The sequence below is a fragment of the Ranitomeya imitator genome, chromosome 1, assembly GCF_032444005.1.
Source record: "Ranitomeya imitator isolate aRanImi1 chromosome 1, aRanImi1.pri, whole genome shotgun sequence".
NCBI classification, from domain to species: Eukaryota; Metazoa; Chordata; class Amphibia; order Anura; family Dendrobatidae; genus Ranitomeya; species Ranitomeya imitator.
Window position 1 is genome coordinate 1,061,176,596 of NC_091282.1, and position 26,028 is coordinate 1,061,202,623.

The window sequence follows — 26,028 nt, forward strand, 5'->3', positions numbered from 1 at the left end:
AGTATTTATTTTGAAGGAGGTTATCTATGTTATATAGACCTTCAGTGGCCCTTCATTGACTGCAGTGCTCATGTAGCATAACAATATCATGTGATTTTTAGCAAACACAGCACCGACATCAATTAAATGGTGTCTGTTTTATAAGTTTATATTGTGGGATACTGCATTTAAAACTGAGTTGTCTGAGTGACAACACCCCTTTAAATATTGGAGTATTTGTTTATTTTATTTACTTGATTATATAGCGTCTTAAATTCCACTGCTTTGCAGATTTCACTATCGCTATGCTTATTGAGGCTCACAATCTAAATTAGCAGTTCTCAGTATGTCTTTAAAAAAAACTGGAGGAAACCCACACAAAGATGGGGAGAACTTACAAACTTCTTGCAGATGTTGATCTTTTGGTATTTGAACCCAGAATCCTAACACTGCAAGACTATAGGGCTAACTCCTGAGTAGAGATGAGCGAACTTGTTCAGAAAATGTTTGCAAAGCTCAAACTCAGCACAATTCATGTTCGGATTTAGGAAGTATTTTCCTAAAAATCAGCAAAATTCGGCCAAAGTTCGGTAAATGATTGAGCTTCCGCTAATGCTTTTGTTAGAAGTGAGGATAGTGGTTCTGTATGATGAGCAGGACAGAGATGTTTGATGAGGGAAGGGGTGGGGAGAGCTCAGAGGAGACAGGACTGTTATTTATTTTTTAAATTAACTTAATGTGTGGAGATTCCAGCAGCTAATCAGGGTGCAGAAACCATCCACTTCATCCAGACACAAAGAATTGTGTCAATGGCTGCCAAAGTCATACATCCCTTTCCACAAAAAAAGTGGACATGGGGCGACATTTTGTTAGTGTAACAGCATAGTGAGGCTGCTGCTGATGAAATTAGTCAGATAGTTTGCTAGTCGGTTTATCGTCAGCTAGTTCAGATAGATTGGATCCTGTGTCAAACATTTTTTCCTTCATAATTGCATGTATATACAGCAAAAAAAAAATATATATATACAGTATATATATATATATATATATATATATATATATATATATAAGAAAAAAAGAAAAGCAGCACCAAATAATAAAGACTGTGGACTTTATTGCCTGGCCGGCGTGGCAACGTTTCGGATATCAAATCCTTTCTCAAGCAGTGAACACATAAGTGAGACAACCTATTATATGTTATTCATACCAATCTCATTACAGAGCTCATTAAATATAATATTAAGAATATAAATAAATCATAACAGACACCACTCCATGAATTAAGTGATTCCATGTGAAAAGGACATCTCCATTCAATGTACCAGCAATGAACAGTAGACATACCGTGTCGCGTGATAATATTAAGAATATGCTTAATAAGCAATTATGAAACATTAAAATCAGGTGTACCAATCCTGATAAGCTAAAAACACATGAAACTTACAGACGTAATCTTAAACCTGCACGCCACGGATCTCGGCGTTCGTCCGCGCAACTGCGCATGTCCGTGACATCAGAGTCCAATAGACCCAGAATGCCACAGCTCGCAGCCGCGCAGAGTCACATCGAAGATCGCGGGCGCCATATTTGTTCAGGGAAACCATTGCCCATAAGAATGAGGGGACAAAAACAAAATTACAGTGCATAACTAAAATTCAATAATTTCTGGCTATAGCGGACTCATAAATATCTTGAAACCAGACACCGTGTAGCAAAAAAACCATAATTTAATATTCTTGAGCACCACCACTCAGACCTAAAACAGACATAGATATCATTCTTAATCCAAGGGACATGAATGTGCCACTGATTAAAGGACCAGAGCTTAAGCCCTATTTATTATCACAGAATCAGGAGGACCCCTACATAAGGGTATAATGTCCCAGACCTGAGTATGGAGGCTGAGACCTTTGAAGGGGCAAACCACCCCGTATCTCCCCACTCCATTTAAAGTGAGTAAAACTGTCCATATCCCATGGCCAATTTCTATATATCCCTTTAAGGAAACCAAACACACAGTCACATCGTGGTTGCTCTCATAATAGTTTATTATATTGCACGATGCTTTTATACAAATGAGTCCGAGTATGCCATAATAACTTTAATTCATTACAAAAAGATCAAAAGAAAAAATACAAAACAGGAATAACAATTTAAACCTGCATCCTCATGGGCAAGAATAAGGCCCATGCCCATGAGGATGCAGGTTTAAATTGTTATTCTTGTTTTGTATTTTTTCTTTTGATCTTTTTGTAATGAATTAAAGTTATTATGGCATACTCGGACTCATTTGTATAAAAGCATCGTGCAATATAATAAACTATTATGAGAGCAACCACGATGTGACTGTGTGTTTGGTTTCCTTAAAGGGATATATAGAAATTGGCCATGGGATATGGACAGTTTTACTCACTTTAAATGGAGTGGGGAGATACGGGGTGGTTTGCCCCTTCAAAGGTCTCAGCCTCCATACTCAGGTCTGGGACATTATACCCTTATGTAGGGGTCCTCCTGATTCTGTGATAATAAATAGGGCTTAAGCTCTGGTCCTTTAATCAGTGGCACATTTATGTCCCTTGGATTAAGAATGATATCTATGTCTGTTTTTGGTCTGAGTGGTGGTGCTCAAGAATATTAAATTATGTTTTTTTTGCTACACGGTGTCTGGTTTCAAGATATTTATGAGTCCGCTATAGCCAGAAATTATTAAATTTTAGTTATGCACTGTAATTTTGTTTTTGTCCCCTCATTCTTATGGGCAATGGTTTCCCTGAACAAATATGGCGCCCGCGATCTTCGATGTGACTCTGCGTGGCTGCGAGCTGTGGCATTCTGGGTCTATTGGACTCTGATGTCACGGACATGCGCAGTTGCGCGGACGAACGCCGAGATCCGTGGCGTGCAGGTTTAAGATTACGTCTGTAAGTTTCATGTGTTTTTAGCTTATCAGGATTGGTACACCTGATTTTAATGTTTCATAATTGCTTATTAAGCATATTCTTAATATTATCACGCGACACGGTATGTCTACTGTTCATTGCTGGTACATTGAATGGAGATGTCCTTTTCACATGGAATCACTTAATTCATGGAGTGGTGTCTGTTATGATTTATTTATATTCTTAATATTATATTTAATGAGCTCTGTAATGAGATTGGTATGAATAACATATAAAAGGTTGTCTCACTTATGTGTTCACTGCTTGAGAAAGGATTTGATATCCGAAACGTTGCCACGCCGGCCAGGCAATAAAGTCCACATTCTTTATTATTTGGTGCTGCTTTTCTTTTTTTCTTATATTGTTTGAGGCCATTTGGATTGCTGGCTGGGAGAGCTTTGCACCGTGACCGAAGGTATTCTCTGGATGCTGTTCCAATTTTTTCTATATATATATATATATATATATATATATATATATATAAATATATATATATACCTCCCCCTAAGTTCACACGGAGCATTTTGGCCTTAGTTTTTCCTTTATCATCTGTAAGGGCTCTCACGCCTACATTTGGGATGTCCCTCCCTCATGCCAAATAGTTAGCAAGATGGTAGAATACATATCCCCCATCCCTTTACAATGCCATTTCAAACATACCCATTTGAATTTTGGGCTTTGTTGACCAAAACCACATCCACCGCCATCTTATTGTGCAGTCCTCGCTTCGCATTTTCAGAGTGCCAGCAGGTGCTGTGAAACCTGAGTTTTGTGAGCTCCATAGTTCATTTTTGCCACCGGATCCCAATGGAACAACTGTCAGAGCAGGTGAAGCCGCTGTAAGATGAATATAATAAAGGAGCTGAGGGAGCTGTATGATCAACTAGCTGAAGAGCCCGGCGTTGCCTGGGCATAGTAAATATCTGTGGTTAGTTATAGCACGTCACTTCTCTTATTTTCCCATCCCGCCTCTCATTTTCCCAATCACATCTCTCATTTTCTCCCTCACATCTCTCTTTTTCTCCCTCACTCCTCTCATTCCCCCCTAACACTTGTCATTTCAACCTCACATCTGTCATTTTCTGATCACTCCATTATTTTTCCTCACTCCTCTCATTTTGCACTCACACCTTTTCATTTTCACCTCACACCTCTCATTTTCACCTCATCACCTCAGTATATACATGTTTGTCATCTCCCTTATATATAGTATACATCTGTATGTCATCTCCTGTATATAGTATATACCTGTATGTCATCTCCCCTGTATATATTATATACCTGCTGTTAGGAGTCGAGTTTCCTCTGCTGCACAGGGGGAATCTCGATCCGTCTCCGCTGCGGTCTCCCATTCTCCTCCAGCCGCAGTGGAGCCTGCTCAGCAGGGACGTCGATCCCAGCGTCTCGCTCAGTCTGACTCTGTGAGAAGAGTTACTGCTGCTTCTCCAGCTTCTGCCTTTAAAGCCAATACTGGTCAGCAGCGAGTGGACTTCTCTGGGACTAAGTCCTTGTCTGCGCACACTGAGCATGCCCAGGGCAAGATCTCCCGTTGGAGATCGAGGGTCATGTGCTCAGACTCTGCAGCGCATTCTATTGGTCCTCTTGGCAGGTCTTGGAAGGGCAAAGTTTCTGTGGCCGCTTCCTGTCCTGCAGCTATATAAACTGCGCATGACCGCACGGCCATGCGCTAGTGTACAACTTTATACGTGTGTTTGTTGTGAGTGCAAGTCGTCCTTTAAATACCCCTACCCTACTGTATGATTGTTCGCGTATGGTGTATGGCTGCTATCTAGCGCCCGACTTAACACTCAACGTGTCACACACGTGTCAGCGTCCTCTGCTGTGACCGCCAGTGCGGCGCCACGCGCCTGTGTGCGCTTCCTGACCCATGTCTGGGTACTTAGTGGTGCCTGCCAGCACGGCACAGTTTGCACTTCGGTGCCTCTATTGTATATACTTTTCACACCCAGTTGTGGTGTAGTGCCAGCAAGGGTCTAATCGGACTACTATCCCTGTTGGGGTCTAGTTCGCTGACCACTTGCTCGCGCTCTATGTGCGGTACCGCGATCCTGTGACGCAACAGGATCGCTTTCTTCACGCTGGGTGAGGTTTAACCCACGCGTGTATACTTATGAGTACCGCCATATCGTCTGTCATGTCCTAGCAGCAGGTTTCACCTGCACGGTGGACCCCGGACTGCGAACGCATCCATTACATCTCTCTTGGTGCGTTCCGCCAGTCCTAACATTACACTAGCGCCAGGGTCTGGCTAGTGATGACAGACATACAGCAATCTCTGCGGCATATCCAGCAGCTGGAGGGTAGGTTGGCGGCTCTCGAGAGCGCGACCTCAGCTGTGGATGTTACTGCAGTAGCTGTACAGGCTGCCAGCGTGGCTGCAGCTACTATGTCCATTGCCACCCCTGTTCCGACATTATCTCACCTCCCGCTGCCAGAAAAATTTTCTGGTGATAGCAAGTTTTGTAGGGGATTTGTGAGTCAGTGCTCTATTCATCTCGAGCTCCTGGCTACACGTTTTCCCACAGAGCGGGCTAAGGTGGGATTTATTTTGTCTCTATTGTCGGACAGGGCGTTGGAATGGGCTACGCCGCTGTGGGAGCGTGGCGATCATGTGGTGCAGAGTGCTCCGCTGTTTCTGAGCGCTCTGAAACAGGTCTTTTTAGGACCTCAAGTCACCCATGATACTGCGCTCCAATTGCTGGCATTAACTCAGGGTGAGTCCTTGGTCAGTCATTTTGCCGTCCAATTCCGCACCTTAGCATCTGAGCTGGATTGGTCGGATAAAGCTCTTATCCCCATATTTTGGAGGGGCTTGGCTGACCACGTAAAGGACGCTCTGGCCACTAGGGAGATTCCTGCCACACTGGAGGAGTTAATAACTGTCTCCACTCGAATTGACCTCCGTTTTTACGAGCGGAGGTTAGAGCGAGCCCAGTGTAGGCAGAGGTTTCGGCTGGCTCCTACTTTTGCCAAACCTCTTGAATTTCCAGTCCTGGTTCCTGAGTCACATGAGGCCAGGGAGGTGTCACAAGCAGGATCTAAGTCCCGGACCGCTTGTGCACTCAGGGTCTGTCATGTTTGCCAGCAGTCAGGACATCTAGCCACCCGATGTCCTCAGCGGTCGAGGAAACGTCAGCGTCTAGTGGTAGTTGGTGGAGGTACACTAGACACGGCGACGTTTGCCTCTAAGTTGTCCTTTAAGGGGACAATTACTATTGGCTCATTTTCCCACTCGGTAGAGCTCTGCGTGGATTCTGGGGCGGAGGGCAACTTTATGTCTTCTGCCTTCGCCCAACGTCACGCAATACCCTTGGTTATGCTTGCTCAACCAGTAACGGTGCGAGTGGTGAATGGGTCGACATTGCCCTCACAGATAACACACCAGACCATCCCTTTTACTCTGTCCATGTCGCCATCTCATCAGGAGATAATTTCTCTGCTCGTCATTCCGGAAGGAATTGATGAGATCCTGTTGGGAATACCTTGGCTACGGTACCACTCTCCTCATATCGAGTGGTCCTCAGGCAGAATTCTGGGTTGGGGTGAATCTTGTGGGGGTAGGTGTCAGAGGGAGTGCGTTCAGGTTGCTACTACTGAGGTATCCGCAGATCTATCCTCTCTCCCCAAGCAGTATTGGTCATATGCAGACGTATTCTCCAAAAAGGCGGCGGAGACCCTTCCGCCCCATCGCCCCTATGACTGTCCTATTGACCTCTTGCCTGGTGCTGAGCCTCCCCGGGGTCGAGTCTATCCGCTATCTCTCCCGGAGACGGAGGCAATGTCACAGTATATACAGGAAAATCTGGCAAGAGGGTTCATCAGGAAGTCAGTGTCACCTGCTGGGGCAGGATTCTTCTTCGTGCAGAAGAAGAGTGGGGAATTGCGTCCATGCATAGACTACAGGGGTCTTAACGCCATCACCGTTAAGAATAAATACCCTTTGCCTTTGATATCTGAACTGTTCGATAGGCTTCGGGGAGCAAGGGTATTTACTAAATTAGATCTGCGGGGTGCTTACAACCTGATTCGCATCCGTGAGGGGGACGAATGGAAGACGGCTTTTAACACCAGGGATGGGCACTATGAATATCTGGTGATGCCCTTTGGGCTCTGTAATGCCCCAGCCGTTTTCCAAGACTTTGTGAACGATATCTTCCGGGATATGCTTTCCACCTCGGTCGTAGTCTATCTGGATGATATTCTCATCTACTCTCCAGATATTGACTCCCACCGGAGAGATGTTTGCAAAGTCTTCGACCTCCTACGGGCAAACTCCCTCTATGCCAAGTTGGAGAAGTGCATGTTTGAGCAGGAGTCCTTACCTTTCCTAGGCTACATCATCTCTGCCCAGGGATTGGCTATGGATCCTGCCAAACTACAGGCTGTGATGGACTGGCAGGAACCTCATTCTCTTAAAGCGGTGCAGCGCTTTATGGGGTTCATCAATTATTATCGCCAGTTCATCCCGCATTTCTCAACTTGGGTAGCTCCCTTGGTTGCCCTCACCAAGAAGGGGGCAAATCCTAAATTGTGGTCTGAGGAGGTCTCCAAGGCCTTTATCTCTATAAAGTCACACTTCGCTAGCGCTCCCATACTTCATCGCCCCGATGTTGATAAGCCATTTATCATGGAGGTGGATGCCTCTTCTGTTGGTGCTGGAGCAGTCCTCTTCCAAAAGGATGCTCAAGGTCGGAAGCATCCTTGCTTCTTTTTCTCCAAGACCTTCGCACCAGCAGAGAGGAATTATTCCATCGGGGACAGGGAGTTGCTAGCCATGAAGTTGGCTTTCTCGGAGTGGAGACATCTCTTGGAGGGAGCACGTTTTCCCTTCCAAGTCTTCACAGATCACAAAAATTTGGTGTATCTGCAGACAGCTCAGCGGTTGAATTCTCGCCAGGCCAGATGGTCCTTGTTCTTCTCCCGGTTTCATTTCACCCTCCATTTCCTTTCTGGGGAGAAGAACATTCGGGCCGATGCTCTCTCTCGCTCCGTTGTGTCATCTGCGGAGGAGGAGGAGGAGCCTCGGCTTATTGTCCCCACCGAGAGTTTGAGAACCGTGGCCCCGGTTTCGCTGGAGTCTGTGCCCCCGGGCAAGACTTTTGTTCCATCTAGTTTGCGGCCGGAGGTTCTCTCTTGGGCGCACTCGTCCAGGGTGGGTGGACATTTTGGTACTAAAAGGACATCTGAGTTACTGGCGAGGACATACTGGTGGCCGCATATGGCTCGTGATGTCGCGGAGTACGTTCGGGCGTGTGTCTCTTGCGCCAGGAACAAGACTCCTCGGCAACGGCCAGCTGGTTTGCTTTACCCTCTGCCCGTGGCTGACAGGCCCTGGGAGATGGTCGGGATGGACTTTGTGGTGGGCTTACCCAAGTCTCGTAATTGCACCATTATCTGGGTGATCACCGACCATTTCTCCAAAATGGTGCATTTGGTGCCTCTTCCACGGCTACCATCTGCACGGGCGTTGGCTGTCTTGTTTATCAAGCATATCTTTCGCTTACACGGTATGCCAGACAAAATTGTTAGTGACCGGGGTCCCCAGTTTGCGTCTCGATTCTGGAGAGAGCTATGTCGTTTACTCAGTATTGAGTTAAATCTCTCTTCGGCATATCATCCCGAGACGAATGGGTTGGTAGAAAGGGCCAACCAGACCTTGGTCACATATCTGCGACATTTTGTTTCTGCCAGACAGGATGACTGGGCATCCTTGCTACCGTGGGCAGAGTTTGCACTTAACAATGCCGTAGCCGACTCCACCGGTCAGACTCCATTCCTCTTAAATTACGGCCAGCATCCGCGTGTTCCAGTGCCCATGCCTGTGTCTTCCGCTGATCCCAGGGTGGCAGACTGGGCTGTGGAGGCACGGGACATTTGGGATCGCACGCAGGATGCCATTCGGGCCTCCAAGGAGAGAATGAGGTCCTCCGCCGATGTTCATCGGCGCCCTGCTCCGACTTTTGTCCCTGGCGACTTGGTGTGGCTCTCCGCCCGTAACATCAGGCTGCGAGTTGAGTCCACTAAATTTGCTCCTCGCTACTTGGGTCCCTTCAAGGTTCTCGAACAGGTTAATCCTGTGGTCTACCGCCTGGCTCTTCCTCCACGCTTGGGTATCACCGACACCTTTCATGTGTCCCTCTTGAAACCCGTATACATGTCCCGGTTTTCCGAGTCATCTGCCGGGACATCGGGTTCGTCTACGGACGATTACGAGGTGAACGCTATTTTGGGGTGTAAGGTGGTACGCGGCAAAAAGTTCTATCTGGTGGATTGGAAGGGTTATGGTCCAGAGAACAGGTCATGGGAGCCTGCTGAAAACATTCGGGCCCCACAGCTCATTGCTGCCTTCGAACGTAGCGAGGCACAAGGAGGGGGGGCCCTAGGAGGGGGGGTAATGTTAGGAGTCGAGTTTCCTCTGCTGCACAGGGGGAATCTCGATCCGTCTCCGCTGCGGTCTCCCATTCTCCTCCAGCCGCAGTGGAGCCTGCTCAGCAGGGACGTCGATCCCAGCGTCTCGCTCAGTCTGACTCTGTGAGAAGAGTTACTGCTGCTTCTCCAGCTTCTGCCTTTAAAGCCAATACTGGTCAGCAGCGAGTGGACTTCTCTGGGACTAAGTCCTTGTCTGCGCACACTGAGCATGCCCAGGGCAAGATCTCCCGTTGGAGATCGAGGGTCATGTGCTCAGACTCTGCAGCGCATTCTATTGGTCCTCTTGGCAGGTCTTGGAAGGGCAAAGTTTCTGTGGCCGCTTCCTGTCCTGCAGCTATATAAACTGCGCATGACCGCACGGCCATGCGCTAGTGTACAACTTTATACGTGTGTTTGTTGTGAGTGCAAGTCGTCCTTTAAATACCCCTACCCTACTGTATGATTGTTCGCGTATGGTGTATGGCTGCTATCTAGCGCCCGACTTAACACTCAACGTGTCACACACGTGTCAGCGTCCTCTGCTGTGACCGCCAGTGCGGCGCCACGCGCCTGTGTGCGCTTCCTGACCCATGTCTGGGTACTTAGTGGTGCCTGCCAGCACGGCACAGTTTGCACTTCGGTGCCTCTATTGTATATACTTTTCACACCCAGTTGTGGTGTAGTGCCAGCAAGGGTCTAATCGGACTACTATCCCTGTTGGGGTCTAGTTCGCTGACCACTTGCTCGCGCTCTATGTGCGGTACCGCGATCCTGTGACGCAACAGGATCGCTTTCTTCACGCTGGGTGAGGTTTAACCCACGCGTGTATACTTATGAGTACCGCCATATCGTCTGTCATGTCCTAGCAGCAGGTTTCACCTGCACGGTGGACCCCGGACTGCGAACGCATCCATTACATCTCTCTTGGTGCGTTCCGCCAGTCCTAACATTACACTAGCGCCAGGGTCTGGCTAGTGATGACAGACATACAGCAATCTCTGCGGCATATCCAGCAGCTGGAGGGTAGGTTGGCGGCTCTCGAGAGCGCGACCTCAGCTGTGGATGTTACTGCAGTAGCTGTACAGGCTGCCAGCGTGGCTGCAGCTACTATGTCCATTGCCACCCCTGTTCCGACATTATCTCACCTCCCGCTGCCAGAAAAATTTTCTGGTGATAGCAAGTTTTGTAGGGGATTTGTGAGTCAGTGCTCTATTCATCTCGAGCTCCTGGCTACACGTTTTCCCACAGAGCGGGCTAAGGTGGGATTTATTTTGTCTCTATTGTCGGACAGGGCGTTGGAATGGGCTACGCCGCTGTGGGAGCGTGGCGATCATGTGGTGCAGAGTGCTCCGCTGTTTCTGAGCGCTCTGAAACAGGTCTTTTTAGGACCTCAAGTCACCCATGATACTGCGCTCCAATTGCTGGCATTAACTCAGGGTGAGTCCTTGGTCAGTCATTTTGCCGTCCAATTCCGCACCTTAGCATCTGAGCTGGATTGGTCGGATAAAGCTCTTATCCCCATATTTTGGAGGGGCTTGGCTGACCACGTAAAGGACGCTCTGGCCACTAGGGAGATTCCTGCCACACTGGAGGAGTTAATAACTGTCTCCACTCGAATTGACCTCCGTTTTTACGAGCGGAGGTTAGAGCGAGCCCAGTGTAGGCAGAGGTTTCGGCTGGCTCCTACTTTTGCCAAACCTCTTGAATTTCCAGTCCTGGTTCCTGAGTCACATGAGGCCAGGGAGGTGTCACAAGCAGGATCTAAGTCCCGGACCGCTTGTGCACTCAGGGTCTGTCATGTTTGCCAGCAGTCAGGACATCTAGCCACCCGATGTCCTCAGCGGTCGAGGAAACGTCAGCGTCTAGTGGTAGTTGGTGGAGGTACACTAGACACGGCGACGTTTGCCTCTAAGTTGTCCTTTAAGGGGACAATTACTATTGGCTCATTTTCCCACTCGGTAGAGCTCTGCGTGGATTCTGGGGCGGAGGGCAACTTTATGTCTTCTGCCTTCGCCCAACGTCACGCAATACCCTTGGTTATGCTTGCTCAACCAGTAACGGTGCGAGTGGTGAATGGGTCGACATTGCCCTCACAGATAACACACCAGACCATCCCTTTTACTCTGTCCATGTCGCCATCTCATCAGGAGATAATTTCTCTGCTCGTCATTCCGGAAGGAATTGATGAGATCCTGTTGGGAATACCTTGGCTACGGTACCACTCTCCTCATATCGAGTGGTCCTCAGGCAGAATTCTGGGTTGGGGTGAATCTTGTGGGGGTAGGTGTCAGAGGGAGTGCGTTCAGGTTGCTACTACTGAGGTATCCGCAGATCTATCCTCTCTCCCCAAGCAGTATTGGTCATATGCAGACGTATTCTCCAAAAAGGCGGCGGAGACCCTTCCGCCCCATCGCCCCTATGACTGTCCTATTGACCTCTTGCCTGGTGCTGAGCCTCCCCGGGGTCGAGTCTATCCGCTATCTCTCCCGGAGACGGAGGCAATGTCACAGTATATACAGGAAAATCTGGCAAGAGGGTTCATCAGGAAGTCAGTGTCACCTGCTGGGGCAGGATTCTTCTTCGTGCAGAAGAAGAGTGGGGAATTGCGTCCATGCATAGACTACAGGGGTCTTAACGCCATCACCGTTAAGAATAAATACCCTTTGCCTTTGATATCTGAACTGTTCGATAGGCTTCGGGGAGCAAGGGTATTTACTAAATTAGATCTGCGGGGTGCTTACAACCTGATTCGCATCCGTGAGGGGGACGAATGGAAGACGGCTTTTAACACCAGGGATGGGCACTATGAATATCTGGTGATGCCCTTTGGGCTCTGTAATGCCCCAGCCGTTTTCCAAGACTTTGTGAACGATATCTTCCGGGATATGCTTTCCACCTCGGTCGTAGTCTATCTGGATGATATTCTCATCTACTCTCCAGATATTGACTCCCACCGGAGAGATGTTTGCAAAGTCTTCGACCTCCTACGGGCAAACTCTCTTTATGCTAAGTTGGAGAAGTGTATGTTTGAGCAGGAGTCCTTACCTTTCCTAGGCTACATCATCTCTGCCCAGGGATTGGCTATGGATCCTGCCAAACTACAGGCTGTGATGGACTGGCAGGAACCTCATTCTCTTAAAGCGGTGCAGCGCTTTATGGGGTTCATCAATTATTATCGCCAGTTCATCCCGCATTTCTCAACTTGGGTAGCTCCCTTGGTTGCCCTCACCAAGAAGGGGGCAAATCCTAAATTGTGGTCTGAGGAGGTCTCCAAGGCCTTTATCTCTATAAAGTCACACTTCGCTAGCGCTCCCATACTTCATCGCCCCGATGTTGATAAGCCATTTATCATGGAGGTGGATGCCTCTTCTGTTGGTGCTGGAGCAGTCCTCTTCCAAAAGGATGCTCAAGGTCGGAAGCATCCTTGCTTCTTTTTCTCCAAGACCTTCGCACCAGCAGAGAGGAATTATTCCATCGGGGACAGGGAGTTGCTAGCCATGAAGTTGGCTTTCTCGGAGTGGAGACATCTCTTGGAGGGAGCACGTTTTCCCTTCCAAGTCTTCACAGATCACAAAAATTTGGTGTATCTGCAGACAGCTCAGCGGTTGAATTCTCGCCAGGCCAGATGGTCCTTGTTCTTCTCCCGGTTTCATTTCACCCTCCATTTCCTTTCTGGGGAGAAGAACATTCGGGCCGATGCTCTCTCTCGCTCCGTTGTGTCATCTGCGGAGGAGGAGGAGGAGCCTCGGCTTATTGTCCCCACCGAGAGTTTGAGAACCGTGGCCCCGGTTTCGCTGGAGTCTGTGCCCCCGGGCAAGACTTTTGTTCCATCTAGTTTGCGGCCGGAGGTTCTCTCTTGGGCGCACTCGTCCAGGGTGGGTGGACATTTTGGTACTAAAAGGACATCTGAGTTACTGGCGAGGACATACTGGTGGCCGCATATGGCTCGTGATGTCGCGGAGTACGTTCGGGCGTGTGTCTCTTGCGCCAGGAACAAGACTCCTCGGCAACGGCCAGCTGGTTTGCTTTACCCTCTGCCCGTGGCTGACAGGCCCTGGGAGATGGTCGGGATGGACTTTGTGGTGGGCTTACCCAAGTCTCGTAATTGCACCATTATCTGGGTGATCACCGACCATTTCTCCAAAATGGTGCATTTGGTGCCTCTTCCACGGCTACCATCTGCACGGGCGTTGGCTGTCTTGTTTATCAAGCATATCTTTCGCTTACACGGTATGCCAGACAAAATTGTTAGTGACCGGGGTCCCCAGTTTGCGTCTCGATTCTGGAGAGAGCTATGTCGTTTACTCAGTATTGAGTTAAATCTCTCTTCGGCATATCATCCCGAGACGAATGGGTTGGTAGAAAGGGCCAACCAGACCTTGGTCACATATCTGCGACATTTTGTTTCTGCCAGACAGGATGACTGGGCATCCTTGCTACCGTGGGCAGAGTTTGCACTTAACAATGCCGTAGCCGACTCCACCGGTCAGACTCCATTCCTCTTAAATTACGGCCAGCATCCGCGTGTTCCAGTGCCCATGCCTGTGTCTTCCGCTGATCCCAGGGTGGCAGACTGGGCTGTGGAGGCACGGGACATTTGGGATCGCACGCAGGATGCCATTCGGGCCTCCAAGGAGAGAATGAGGTCCTCCGCCGATGTTCATCGGCGCCCTGCTCCGACTTTTGTCCCTGGCGACTTGGTGTGGCTCTCCGCCCGTAACATCAGGCTGCGAGTTGAGTCCACTAAATTTGCTCCTCGCTACTTGGGTCCCTTCAAGGTTCTCGAACAGGTTAATCCTGTGGTCTACCGCCTGGCTCTTCCTCCACGCTTGGGTATCACCGACACCTTTCATGTGTCCCTCTTGAAACCCGTATACATGTCCCGGTTTTCCGAGTCATCTGCCGGGACATCGGGTTCGTCTACGGACGATTACGAGGTGAACGCTATTTTGGGGTGTAAGGTGGTACGCGGCAAAAAGTTCTATCTGGTGGATTGGAAGGGTTATGGTCCAGAGAACAGGTCATGGGAGCCTGCTGAAAACATTCGGGCCCCACAGCTCATTGCTGCCTTCGAACGTAGCGAGGCACAAGGAGGGGGGGGCCTAGGAGGGGGGGTAATGTTAGGAGTCGAGTTTCCTCTGCTGCACAGGGGGAATCTCGATCCGTCTCCGCTGCGGTCTCCCATTCTCCTCCAGCCGCAGTGGAGCCTGCTCAGCAGGGACGTCGATCCCAGCGTCTCGCTCAGTCTGACTCTGTGAGAAGAGTTACTGCTGCTTCTCCAGCTTCTGCCTTTAAAGCCAATACTGGTCAGCAGCGAGTGGACTTCTCTGGGACTAAGTCCTTGTCTGCGCACACTGATCATGCCCAGGGCAAGATCTCCCGTTGGAGATCGAGGGTCATGTGCTCAGACTCTGCAGCGCATTCTATTGGTCCTCTTGGCAGGTCTTGGAAGGGCAAAGTTTCTGTGGCCGCTTCCTGTCCTGCAGCTATATAAACTGCGCATGACCGCACGGCCATGCGCTAGTGTACAACTTTATACGTGTGTTTGTTGTGAGTGCAAGTCGTCCTTTAAATACCCCTACCCTACTGTATGATTGTTCGCGTATGGTGTATGGCTGCTATCTAGCGCCCGACTTAACACTCAACGTGTCACACACGTGTCAGCGTCCTCTGCTGTGACCGCCAGTGCGGCGCCACGCGCCTGTGTGCGCTTCCTGACCCATGTCTGGGTACTTAGTGGTGCCTGCCAGCACGGCACAGTTTGCACTTCGGTGCCTCTATTGTATATACTTTTCACACCCAGTTGTGGTGTAGTGCCAGCAAGGGTCTAATCGGACTACTATCCCTGTTGGGGTCTAGTTCGCTGACCACTTGCTCGCGCTCTATGTGCGGTACCGCGATCCTGTGACGCAACAGGATCGCTTTCTTCACGCTGGGTGAGGTTTAACCCACGCGTGTATACTTATGAGTACCGCCATATCGTCTGTCATGTCCTAGCAGCAGGTTTCACCTGCACGGTGGACCCCGGACTGCGAACGCATCCATTACATCTCTCTTGGTGCGTTCCGCCAGTCCTAACATTACACTAGCGCCAGGGTCTGGCTAGTGATGACAGACATACAGCAATCTCTGCGGCATATCCAGCAGCTGGAGGGTAGGTTGGCGGCTCTCGAGAGCGCGACCTCAGCTGTGGATGTTACTGCAGTAGCTGTACAGGCTGCCAGCGTGGCTGCAGCTACTATGTCCATTGCCACCCCTGTTCCGACATTATCTCACCTCCCGCTGCCAGAAAAATTTTCTGGTGATAGCAAGTTTTGTAGGGGATTTGTGAGTCAGTGCTCTATTCATCTCGAGCTCCTGGCTACACGTTTTCCCACAGAGCGGGCTAAGGTGGGATTTATTTTGTCTCTATTGTCGGACAGGGCGTTGGAATGGGCTACGCCGCTGTGGGAGCGTGGCGATCATGTGGTGCAGAGTGCTCCGCTGTTTCTGAGCGCTCTGAAACAGGTCTTTTTAGGACCTCAAGTCACCCATGATACTGCGCTCCAATTGCTGGCATTAACTCAGGGTGAGTCCTTGGTCAGTCATTTTGCCGTCCAATTCCGCACCTTAGCATCTGAGCTGGATTGGTCGGATAAAGCTCTTATCCCCATATTTTGGAGGGGCTTGGCTGACCACGTAAAGGACGCTCTGGCCACTAGGGAGATTCCTGCCACACTGGAGGAGTTAATAACTGTCTCCACTCGAATTGACCTCCGTTTTTACGAGCGGAGGTTAGAGCGAGCCCAGTGTAGGCAGAGGTTTCGGCTGGCTCCTACTTTTGCCAAACCTCTTGAATTTCCAGTCCTGGTTCCTGAGTCACATGAGGCCAGGGAGGTGTCACAAGCAGGATCTAAGTCCCGGACCGCTTGTGCACTCAGGGTCTGTCATGTTTGCCAGCAGTCAGGACATCTAGCCACCCGATGTCCTCAGCGGTCGAGGAAACGTCAGCGTCTAGTGGTAGTTGGTGGAGGTACACTAGACACGGCGACGTTTGCCTCTAAGTTGTCCTTTAAGGGGACAATTACTATTGGCTCATTTTCCCACTCGGTAGAGCTCTGCGTGGATTCTGGGGCGGAGGGCAACTTTATGTCTTCTGCCTTCGCCCAACGTCACGCAATACCCTTGGTTATGCTTGCTCAACCAGTAACGGTGCGAGTGGTGAATGGGTCGACATTGCCCTCACAGATAACACACCAGACCATCCCTTTTACTCTGTCCATGTCGCCATCTCATCAGGAGATAATTTCTCTGCTCGTCATTCCGGAAGGAATTGATGAGATCCTGTTGGGAATACCTTGGCTACGGTACCACTCTCCTCATATCGAGTGGTCCTCAGGCAGAATTCTGGGTTGGGGTGAATCTTGTGGGGGTAGGTGTCAGAGGGAGTGCGTTCAGGTTGCTACTACTGAGGTATCCGCAGATCTATCCTCTCTCCCCAAGCAGTATTGGTCATATGCAGACGTATTCTCCAAAAAGGCGGCGGAGACCCTTCCGCCCCATCGCCCCTATGACTGTCCTATTGACCTCTTGCCTGGTGCTGAGCCTCCCCGGGGTCGAGTCTATCCGCTATCTCTCCCGGAGATGGAGGCAATGTCACAGTATATACAGGAAAATCTGGCAAGAGGGTTCATCAGGAAGTCAGTGTCACCTGCTGGGGCAGGATTCTTCTTCGTGCAGAAGAAGAGTGGGGAATTGCGTCCATGCATAGACTACAGGGGTCTTAACGCCATCACCGTTAAGAATAAATACCCTTTGCCTTTGATATCTGAACTGTTCGATAGGCTTCGGGGAGCAAGGGTATTTACTAAATTAGATCTGCGGGGTGCTTACAACCTGATTCGCATCCGTGAGGGGGACGAATGGAAGACGGCTTTTAACACCAGGGATGGGCACTATGAATATCTGGTGATGCCCTTTGGGCTCTGTAATGCCCCAGCCGTTTTCCAAGACTTTGTGAACGATATCTTCCGGGATATGCTTTCCACCTCGGTCGTAGTCTATCTGGATGATATTCTCATCTACTCTCCAGATATTGACTCCCACCGGAGAGATGTTTGCAAAGTCTTCGACCTCCTACGGGCAAACTCCCTCTATGCCAAGTTGGAGAAGTGCATGTTTGAGCAGGAGTCCTTACCTTTCCTAGGCTACATCATCTCTGCCCAGGGATTGGCTATGGATCCTGCCAAACTACAGGCTGTGATGGACTGGCAGGAACCTCATTCTCTTAAAGCGGTGCAGCGCTTTATGGGGTTCATCAATTATTATCGCCAGTTCATCCCGCATTTCTCAACTTGGGTAGCTCCCTTGGTTGCCCTCACCAAGAAGGGGGCAAATCCTAAATTGTGGTCTGAGGAGGTCTCCAAGGCCTTTATCTCTATAAAGTCACACTTCGCTAGCGCTCCCATACTTCATCGCCCCGATGTTGATAAGCCATTTATCATGGAGGTGGATGCCTCTTCTGTTGGTGCTGGAGCAGTCCTCTTCCAAAAGGATGCTCAAGGTCGGAAGCATCCTTGCTTCTTTTTCTCCAAGACCTTCGCACCAGCAGAGAGGAATTATTCCATCGGGGACAGGGAGTTGCTAGCCATGAAGTTGGCTTTCTCGGAGTGGAGACATCTCTTGGAGGGAGCACGTTTTCCCTTCCAAGTCTTCACAGATCACAAAAATTTGGTGTATCTGCAGACAGCTCAGCGGTTGAATTCTCGCCAGGCCAGATGGTCCTTGTTCTTCTCTCGGTTTCATTTCACCCTCCATTTCCTTTCTGGGGAGAAGAACATTCAGGCCGATGCTCTCTCTCGCTCCGTTGTGTCATCTGCGGAGGAGGAGGAGGAGCCTCGGCTTATTGTCCCCACCGAGAGTTTGAGAACCGTGGCCCCGGTTTCGCTGGAGTCTGTGCCCCCGGGCAAGACTTTTGTTCCATCTAGTTTGCGGCCGGAGGTTCTCTCTTGGGCGCACTCGTCCAGGGTGGGTGGACATTTTGGTACTAAAAGGACATCTGAGTTACTGGCGAGGACATACTGGTGGCCGCATATGGCTCGTGATGTCGCGGAGTACGTTCGGGCGTGTGTCTCTTGCGCCAGGAACAAGACTCCTCGGCAACGGCCAGCTGGTTTGCTTTACCCTCTGCCCGTGGCTGACAGGCCCTGGGAGATGGTCGGGATGGACTTTGTGGTGGGCTTACCCAAGTCTCGTAATTGCACCATTATCTGGGTGATCACCGACCATTTCTCCAAAATGGTGCATTTGGTGCCTCTTCCACGGCTACCATCTGCACGGGCGTTGGCTGTCTTGTTTATCAAGCATATCTTTCGCTTACACGGTATGCCAGACAAAATTGTTAGTGACCGGGGTCCCCAGTTTGCGTCTCGATTCTGGAGAGAGCTATGTCGTTTACTCAGTATTGAGTTAAATCTCTCTTCGGCATATCATCCCGAGACGAATGGGTTGGTAGAAAGGGCCAACCAGACCTTGGTCACATATCTGCGACATTTTGTTTCTGCCAGACAGGATGACTGGGCATCCTTGCTACCGTGGGCAGAGTTTGCACTTAACAATGCCGTAGCCGACTCCACCGGTCAGACTCCATTCCTCTTAAATTACGGCCAGCATCCGCGTGTTCCAGTGCCCATGCCTGTGTCTTCCGCTGATCCCAGGGTGGCAGACTGGGCTGTGGAGGCACGGGACATTTGGGATCGCACGCAGGATGCCATTCGGGCCTCCAAGGAGAGAATGAGGTCCTCCGCCGATGTTCATCGGCGCCCTGCTCCGACTTTTGTCCCTGGCGACTTGGTGTGGCTCTCCGCCCGTAACATCAGGCTGCGAGTTGAGTCCACTAAATTTGCTCCTCGCTACTTGGGTCCCTTCAAGGTTCTCGAACAGGTTAATCCTGTGGTCTACCGCCTGGCTCTTCCTCCACGCTTGGGTATCACCGACACCTTTCATGTGTCCCTCTTGAAACCCGTATACATGTCCCGGTTTTCCGAGTCATCTGCCGGGACATCGGGTTCGTCTACGGACGATTACGAGGTGAACGCTATTTTGGGGTGTAAGGTGGTACGCGGAAAAAAGTTCTATCTGGTGGATTGGAAGGGTTATGGTCCAGAGAACAGGTCATGGGAGCCTGCTGAAAACATTCGGGCCCCACAGCTCATTGCTGCCTTCGAACGTAGCGAGGCACAAGGAGGGGGGGCCCTAGGAGGGGGGGTAATGTTAGGAGTCGAGTTTCCTCTGCTGCACAGGGGGAATCTCGATCCGTCTCCGCTGCGGTCTCCCATTCTCCTCCAGCCGCAGTGGAGCCTGCTCAGCAGGGACGTCGATCCCAGCGTCTCGCTCAGTCTGACTCTGTGAGAAGAGTTACTGCTGCTTCTCCAGCTTCTGCCTTTAAAGCCAATACTGGTCAGCAGCGAGTGGACTTCTCTGGGACTAAGTCCTTGTCTGCGCACACTGAGCATGCCCAGGGCAAGATCTCCCGTTGGAGATCGAGGGTCATGTGCTCAGACTCTGCAGCGCATTCTATTGGTCCTCTTGGCAGGTCTTGGAAGGGCAAAGTTTCTGTGGCCGCTTCCTGTCCTGCAGCTATATAAACTGCGCATGACCGCACGGCCATGCGCTAGTGTACAACTTTATACGTGTGTTTGTTGTGAGTGCAAGTCGTCCTTTAAATACCCCTACCCTACTGTATGATTGTTCGCGTATGGTGTATGGCTGCTATCTAGCGCCCGACTTAACACTCAACGTGTCACACACGTGTCAGCGTCCTCTGCTGTGACCGCCAGTGCGGCGCCACGCGCCTGTGTGCGCTTCCTGACCCATGTCTGGGTACTTAGTGGTGCCTGCCAGCACGGCACAGTTTGCACTTCGGTGCCTCTATTGTATATACTTTTCACACCCAGTTGTGGTGTAGTGCCAGCAAGGGTCTAATCGGACTACTATCCCTGTTGGGGTCTAGTTCGCTGACCACTTGCTCGCGCTCTATGTGCGGTACCGCGATCCTGTGACGCAACAGGATCGCTTTCTTCACGCTGGGTGAGGTTTAACCCACGCGTGTATACTTATGAGTACCGCCATATCGTCTGTCATGTCCTAGCAGCAGGTTTCACCTGCACGGTGGACCCCGGACTGCGAACGCATCCATTACATCTCTCTTGGTGCGTTCCGCCAGTCCTAACACCTGCTGTGTGTCATCTCCCCTATATATAGTATATACCTGAATGTCATCTCCTTCTATATATAGTATATACCTGTATGTCATCTCCTCCTGTATATAGTATATACCTGTGTGTCATCTCCCCTGTATATAGTATATATCTGTGTGTCATCTCCTCCTATATATAGTATATACCTGCATCTCATCTTCTATATATAGCATATACCTGTATGTCATCTCCTCCTGTATATAGTATATACCTGTAGGTCATCTGCTCCTGTATATAGTATATACCTGTGTGTCATCTCCTCCTGTATATAGTATATACCTGTATGTCATCTCCTCCTGTATATATATGTACCTGTATGTCATCTCCTCCTCTATATAGTATATACCTGTGTGTCATCTCTCCTGTATATAGTATATGCCTGTGTGTCATCTCCTCCTGTATTAGACCTCGTTCACATGTTATTTGCTCAGTATTTTTACCTCAGTATTTGTAAGCTAAATTGGCAGCCTGATAAATCCCCAGCCAGCAGGAAGCCGTCCCCCTGGCAGTATATATTAGCTCACACATACCCATAATAGACAGGTCATGTGACTGACAGCTGCCGTATTTCCTTTATGGTACATTTGTTGTAGTTTGTCTGCTTATTAATCAGATTTTTATTTTTGAAGGATTAGACCAGACTTGTGTGTGTTTTAGGGCGAGTTTCGTTTGTCAAGTTGTGTGTGTTGAGTTGCGTGTGGCGACATGTATGTAGCGACTTTTGTGAGATGAGTTGTGTGTGGCAACATGCGTGTAGCAACTTTTTGTGTGTCGAGTTGCATGTGACAGGTTAGTGTAGCAACTTGTGTGCAGCAAGTTTTGCGCATGGTGAGTTTTGCACGTGGCGAGTTTTGTGTGGTGCCTTTTGAGTATGTGCAAGTTTTGTGTGAAGAAATTTTGCATGTGTTGCAACTTTTGTGCATGTGGCAATTTTTCCGCATGTGCAAGTTTTGCGTGTGGCGAGTTTTCCATGAGGTGAGTTTTGCACTTGTGGCGAGTTTTGCAAGAGCCTAGTTTTTGCATGTGGCGAGTTCTGCGCGTGGCGAGTTTTGAGCGGCGACTTTTGTGTTTCGACTTTTATGTGGCGAGGTTGGAGAATGTGTGGTGAAATGTGTGCTGAGGGTGCTATGTGTTCAAGCACGTGGAAGTGTGTGGCGCATTTTGTGTGTGTGTTCATATCCCCGTGTGTGGTGAGTATCCCATGTCGGGGCCCCACCTTAGCAACTGTACGGTATATACTCTTTGGTCGCCATCACTCTCACTCTTTACGTCCCCCTTGTTCACATCTGGCAGCTGTCAATTTGCCTCCAACACTTTTCCTTTCATTTTTTCCCATTATGTAGATAGGGGCAAAATTGTTTGGTGAATTGGAATGCGCGGGGTTAAAATTTCACCTCACAACATAGCCTATGACGCTCTCGGGGTCCAGACGTGTGACTGTGCAAAATTTTCTGGCTGTAGCTTCAACGCCTCCAACACTTTTCCTTTCACTTTTTTCCCCATTATGTAGATAGGGGCAAAATTGTTTGGTGAATTGGAATGCGCGGGGTTAAAATTTCACCTCACAATATAGCCTATGACGCTCTCGGGGTCCAGACGTATGACTGTGCAAAATTTTGTGGCTGTAGCTGCGACGGTGCAGATGCCAATCCCGGACATACATACACACATACACACATACACACATTCAGCTTTATATATTAGAGTAGCTGAAGAGCCCGGCGTTGCCTGGGCATAGTAAATATCTGTGGTTAGTTATAGCACGTCACTTCTCTTATTTTCCCATCCCGCCTCTCATTTTCCCAATCACATCTCTCATTTTCTCCCTCACATCTCTCATTTTCTCCCTCACTCCTCTCATTCCCCCCTAACACTTGTCATTTCAACCTCACGCCTGTCATTTTCTGATCACTCCATTATTTTTCCTCACTCCTCTCATTTTGCACTCACACCTTTTCATTTTCACCTCACACCTCTCATTTTCACCTCATCACCTCAGTATATACATGTTTGTCATCTCCCTTATATATAGTATACATCTGTATGTCATCTCCTGTATATAGTATATACCTGTATGTCATCTCCCCTGTATATATTATATACCTGCTGTGTGTCATCTCCCCTATATATAGTATATACCTGAATGTCATCTCCTTCTATATATAGTATATACCTGTATGTCATCTCCTCCTGTATATAGTATATACCTGTGTGTCATCTCCCCTGTATATAGTATATATCTGTGTGTCATCTCCTCCTGTATATAGTATATACCTGCATGTCATCTTCTATATATAGCATATACCTGTATGTCATCTCCTCCTGTATATAGTATATACCTGTAGGTCATCTGCTCCTGTATATAGTATATACCTGTGTGTCATCTCCTCTTGTATATAGTATATACCTGTATGTCATCTCCTCCTGTATATATACAGTTAGGGCCAGAAATATTTGGACAGTGACACAAGTTTTGTTATTTTAGCTGTTTACAAAAACATGTTCAGAAATACAATTATATATATAATATGGGCTGAAAGTGCACACTCCCAGCTGCAATATGATAGTTTCCACATCCAAATCGGAGAAAGGGTTTAGGAATCATATCTCTGTAATGCATAGCGTCCTCTTTTTCAAAGGACCAAAAGTAATTGGACAATGGACTCTAAGGGCTGCAATTAACTCTGAAGGCGTCTCCCTCGTTAACCTGTAATCAATGAAGTAGTTAAAAGGTCAGGGGTGGATTCCAGGTGTGTGGTTTTGCATTTGGAAGCTGTTGCTGTGAGCAGACAACATGCGGTCAAAGGAACTCTCAATTGAGGTGAAGCAGAACATCCTGAGGCTGAAAAAAAAGAAAAAATCCATCAGAGAGATAGCAGACATGCTTGGAGTAGCAAAATCAACAGTTGGGTACATTCTGAGAAAAAAGGAATTGACTGGTGAGCTTGGGAACTCAAAAAGGCCTGGGCGTCCACGGATGACAACAGTGGTGGATGATCGCCGCATACTTAATTTGGTGAAGAAGAACCCGTTCACAACATCAACTGAAGTCCAGAACACTCTCAGTGAAGTAGGTGTATCTGTCTCTAAGTCAACAGTAAAGAGAAGACTCTATGACAGTAAATACAAAGGGTTCACATCTAGATGCAAACCATTCATCAATACCAAAAATAGACAGGCCAGAGTTAAATTTGCAGAAAAACACCTCAAGAAGCCAGCTCAGTTCTGGAAAACTATTCTATGGACAGATGAGACAAAGATCAACCTGTACCAGAATGATGGGAAGAAAAAAGTTTGGAGAAGAAAGGGAACGGCACATGATCCAAGGCACACCACATCCTCTGTAAAACATGGTGGAGGCAACGTGATGGCATGGGCATGCATGGCTTTCAATGGCACTGGGTCACTTGTGTTTATTGATGACATAAGAGCAGACAAGAGTAGCCGGATGAATTCTGAAGTGTACCGGGATATACTTTCAGCCCAGATTCAGCCAAATGCTGCAAAGTTGATTGGACGGCGCTTCATAGTACAGATGGACAATGACCCCAAGCATACATCCAAAGCTACCCAGGAGTTCATGAGTGCCAAAAAGTGGAACATTCTGCAATGGCCAAGTCAATCTCCAGATCTAAACCCAATTGAGCATGCATTTCACTTGCTCAAATCCAGACTTAAGACGGAAAGACCCACAAACAAGCAAGACCTGAAGGCTGCGGCTGTAAAGGCCTGGCAAAGCATTAAGAAGGAGGAAACCCAGCGTTTGGTGATGTCCATGGGTTCCAGACTTAAGGCAGTGATTGCCTCCAAAGGATTTGCAACAAAATATTGAAAATAAAAAGATTTTGTTTGGGTTATGTTTATTTGTCCAATTACTTTTGACCTCCTAAAATGTGGAGTGTTTGTAAAGAAATGTGTACAATTCCTACATTTTCTATCAGATATTTTTGTTCAACCCTTCAAATTAAACGTTACAATATGCACTTGAATTCTGTTGTAGAGGTTTCATTTCAAATCCAATGTGGTGGCATGCAGAGCCCAACTCGCGAAAATTGTGTCACTGTCCAAATATTTCTGGCCCTAACTTTATGTACCTGTATGTCATCTCCTCCTCTATATAGTATATACCTGTGTGTCATCTCTCCTGTATATAGTATATACCTGTGTGTCATCTCCTCCTGTATTAGACCTCGTTCACATGTTATTTGCTCAGTATTTTTACCTCAGTATTTGTAAGCTAAATTGGCAGCCTGATAAATCCCCAGCCAGCAGGAAGCCCTCCCCCTGGCAGTATATATTAGCTCACACATACACATAATAGACAGGTCATGTGACTGACAGCTGCCGTATTTCCTTTATGGTACATTTGTTGTAGTTTGTCTGCTTATTAATCAGATTTTTATTTTTGAAGGATAAGACCAGACTTGTGTGTGTTTTAGGGCGAGTTTCGTTTGTCAAGTTGTGTGTGTTGAGTTGCGTGTGGCGACATGTACAGTGGGGCAAAAAAGTATTTAGTCAGTCAGCAATAGTGCAAGTTCCACCACTTAAAAAGATGAGAGGCGTCTGTAATTTACATCATAGGTAGACCTCAACTATGGGAGACAAACTGAGAAAAAAAATCCAGAAAATCACATTGTCTGTTTTTTTAACATTTTATTTGCATATTATGGTGGAAAATAAGTATTTGGTCAGAAACAAAATTTCATCTCAATACTTTGTAATATATCCTTTGTTGGCAATGACAGAGGTCAAAAGTTTTCTGTAAGTCTTCACAAGGTTGCCACACACTGTTGTTGGTATGTTGGCCCATTCCTCCATGCAGATCTCCTCTAGAGCAGTGATGTTTTTGGCTTTTCGCTTGGCAACACGGACTTTCAACTCCCTCCAAAGGTTTTCTATAGGGTTGAGATCTGGAGACTGGCTAGGCCACTCCAGGACCTTGAAATGCTTCTTACGAAGCCACTCCTTTGTTGCCCTGGCGGTGTGTTTTGGATCATTGTCATGTTGAAAGACCCAGCCACGTTTCATCTTCAATGCCCTTGCTGATGGAAGGAGGTTTGCACTCAAAATCTCACGATACATGGCCCCATTCATTCCTTCATGTACCCGGATCAGTCGTCCTGGCCCCTTTGCAGAGAAACAGCCCCAAAGCATGATGTTTCCACCACCATGCTTTACAGTAGGTATGGTGTTTGATGGATGCAACTCAGTATTCTTTTTCCTCCAAACACGACAAGTTGTGTTTCTACCAAACAGTTCCAGTTTGGTTTCATCAGACCATAGGACATTCTCCCAAAACTCCTCTGGATCATCCAAATGCTCTCTAGCAAACTTCAGACGGGCCCGGACATGTACTGGCTTAAGCAGTGGGACACGTCTGGCACTGCAGGATCTGAGTCCATGGTGGTGTAGTGTGTTACTTATGGTAGGCCTTGTTACATTGG